Source organism: Diospyros lotus, chromosome 7 (genome assembly GCF_014633365.1).
Source record: "Diospyros lotus cultivar Yz01 chromosome 7, ASM1463336v1, whole genome shotgun sequence".
In the NCBI taxonomy this organism is placed as follows: domain Eukaryota; kingdom Viridiplantae; phylum Streptophyta; class Magnoliopsida; order Ericales; family Ebenaceae; genus Diospyros; species Diospyros lotus.
This window is the reverse complement of record NC_068344.1, coordinates 21,818,469-21,821,942: the sequence shown is the minus strand read 5'-3', so window position 1 is coordinate 21,821,942 and position 3,474 is coordinate 21,818,469. Positions and strand designations below refer to the sequence as shown.

The 3,474-nt window shown below is 29.5% G+C and overlaps 1 long non-coding RNA gene across 1 annotated transcript; it reads right to left on the bottom strand.

Annotated features, from left to right (window-relative positions):
* Nucleotides 1–1,625: 1,625 nt before the first annotated feature.
* On the bottom strand, nucleotides 1,626–3,165 carry LOC127806541 (uncharacterized). Its single transcript, XR_008024434.1, has 2 exons — nucleotides 2,553–3,165; nucleotides 1,626–1,841 (listed from the first exon to the last, which is right to left on the bottom strand). It is a non-coding gene; the product is annotated as an uncharacterized LOC127806541 (long non-coding RNA).
* Nucleotides 3,166–3,474: the final 309 nt, after the last annotated feature.

The window sequence follows — 3,474 nt, the reverse complement described above, 5'->3', positions numbered from 1 at the left end:
TTTAGTCTCTTAGAAGGTATGTCTTTAATTGTAGTTAGGAGCATTATTATGTGATTCATAGGTCGCTAGCTAGTTTAAAACTACCTCAGATTATTCGAAAAAGTATTCAAATCCAAATTAGACTTACATCCCTTTAATTAAGAAGAATAAATAAAAACACAATTCATGAGATTGTGTCATTTAATCTCAAGCTTATTTTACGTATACATATATATATATATATATTTGTATATCTAAATTTTATATATCTTGGATCGTGCCCACTCCAAGGGTAGGCTCATGGCATGGGCGTGTTTTATCCTTTGCTAGCCAGCTCCAGTTAGTTCATTTTGTGGTCTCCATAATTCACGTCTACTGGGCTTCCATCTTTATTCTCCTGAAAAAAAGTTATTAAAGAGCTGCAGCAGATTGTTTGTGCATTTCTTTACTCACAATGCCAAGGTTGCATGGAATGATATTTGTTTCCCTAAAAATTAAGTAAGGGGGATTGGATCTTGAACCATTATATCAGTGGAATCAAGCTCTGGTTGCTAAGCTCCTCTGGCATCTCATGCAAGTTGATGAAAAACTCATGTACGACTGTATGAAGAATTTTAAAATTTTATGCACATCAGATGTAGCAACCCGTTATCGGGTCTAAGTTATTTTGTCATTATTTTTATGTGATATATTTTGGCATTACTTAAGCTAAATGTTAGAAATATTTAATGTGGTGTTGAGAAGTGGAATATATGTGTATGGAATAGTCAAAGAGAAGTGAATTTATATGTTAGTTGACAAGTTAATGCAATGAAAATTTAAGTCGTTGAAAAATCAAATAAGTGGAGTAAGGAAGAGTTAAAGTATGAGTGTGTGTGCGCGATTGTGGAAAAGTCAAAATTTGTGGGTTTAAATTGATTTAAAAATTCAAATAGAGTTTTGGTTTAATCCATTTTTTTTAAAGAAATGACGAGTTTATTATTAGATTAGATAGTAATACAACAAGTTTTAGTTTTTTCTACGAATTTTTTTATAGTTAAAAATTTAATTTTCATAGCAAAAATCAATCAACTATGAAATTTTATTCGTAACATAAATCGTAGCCAAAGCCTCGTAGCTAATAGTATTTAACTACGATTTAATATTTCGTAGAAAATAATACACTTTTCGTTACGAACAAAGAAACGTAGAGAAATCATTGATTTTTTATTATGACATATATCGTAGCTAATTATGTTAATTTTCATAGGTAGTGATACCAATTTTCGTAGTTGGTGATGCCAATTTTCGTAGTAGATAACACATTTTTTACTATGAATATCAAATTGTAGAGAAAACACTTTTTTTTCACTATATCAAATCGTAGTTAATCATACCTATTTTTGTAGGAAATTGATTTCCATATATCAATTTTCGTAGAAATTTGATATTCACATACTAATTTTCGTAGTAAATTAGTTTTCTTTCTCAATATTTTTGTAATCAAAGGTTTTATTTTTATAGTTAATTCTATATACAACTAATATACTACTATGATATCACTAAATTTAATTTGTTTAGAAAAAAATCTATTTTTTTAAAAATATTATTTTTCTCTAAACCTACACTAACATTTACAATCTAGATGGAATTTAAAACACAATATATAACTTCAAAAACATTCAATTAATCACATAAAATAAAACTAATGTCAATCACAATCTCCATAATCTCTAACTATTTTGAATGCGACTCATAGAGACTACCAATACATATAATGATATCAACATTAAATCCTAAAATAAAAAAGATTAAAAATTAATACAATATGAAAATTTAGCTCCAAGTGTCTTTCTTCCTCTATGACTTATGCATGCCAAGAACTTGAAAAACAAAAATAAACAAAAGATCAGAAAAAATAGTATAATTTGTTTTAATGTGAAAGATTTACGTTAAAACAAATTGAATATATAAGCACATGGGCATGTCATGAACGTTAAACTATATGTATATTATATAGTACTCTATGCTAACATATTATCTATGGACTCACTTAAAATTAACATTTAAGAGAAGAATATTTCATTCTACAATCCATGTTGTAAGCTGATTCCTTTATTTATTTATTTTTATTTGGGCTCCAGTAACCCATTAATCTAATATTTAATATTGTCCGTGTAATACTTCTTTCAATAGTCCACCAGATGAACACTTGCAACATTTACAACTTTCAAATAAGTATCATTAGTTTAGTTAACTCGGTGCAAAGAAGAACACTACAGCAGGGCATCAGTGATGTGGGATCAAATGGATATTTGATGAATAAGAGTACTGTAAACAAAATGACATAATCTAATTTAAAAAACTTTAAAAAATAAATCTAATTATTTTTATCATAGGCATTTTATCAAACAGATGGTACACACAAAGATGAAACGTAGGCATTTTATCAAACATATGATGTGCTTATAGAACTAAAATATAAACAATGAATCCAAGCAATAAGGGAAAAAACAAAAGAATGAATTCTAGACAGAGATGATTACAAGGAGGAAAAGCAAAGAAGCAGCAACTAAAATCGTATATTTGTTTACCCGTGCGATGATTGGAGAGCTAAAAATCAAAAAAGCAGCAAGCAATCCATAAATGTCGTCCTTGTGCGAGCGTAGATATCTATATATATACACACGAGAATAACTAAAATCAATGTATTCAAAATGAATCCAGGTGTAGGCATTTTATCAAACATACGGTGTGCTTGTGGAACTAAAACATAAACAATGAATCCAGGCAATAAGGGCAAAACCAAATTAGGGAAAAAACAAGAACAAAAAACGGATTGATGCTGAGAAGAATCAGGAGGAGTTCGAACTGCCTCTTTTGGGTCTTGAGGAAACTGTCGGAGTCGGATTAGGGAGACGGTGGAGATGCTGCCGAAGGGGTTCGTGGAGCGGGTCATGACGAAGAATAGAGGATGCAAGGATTCGCACATAATGGTGCTAAATAAAATCATGGAATGCGTTTGCACAAGTGAATCGTGCTAAAGAATCTAAAGATCGGGTACTTGGAGTGGGTTTACACAGAATCATGCTAAACAATCTTGGAGTCATGAGTTGAGTTTGCACAAGTGAATAGTGGGAGGTTGAGTTCTGTGCAAGGATTTGAATTTGATATGAAGAAATTGAAGATTTTGATTGAACAGCCGAATATGTATGCTTAATTAATGGGTTTGCCCACTAATTTTTTTTTATTTAATTTGGGTTTTCAAAATGTAATTTTTTTTCATTTAATTTGATTAGAATCGTGGGTATATTTTAGGGGAAAGATTCCCGTTAATTTTTTTTATATGTTTTTCTATTTTATTATTTTTTAATTTTCATTATTTATGGTTTAGAGAAAATTAAAATTATTTTTTAACTACATTTTAATAATTTTTTTAGCAAAATCTTATTTTTAGCTACACAATTTAGAATGGTAGATAAACCTTTTGTAGTGAAAAATTATATTTGGGAGCCA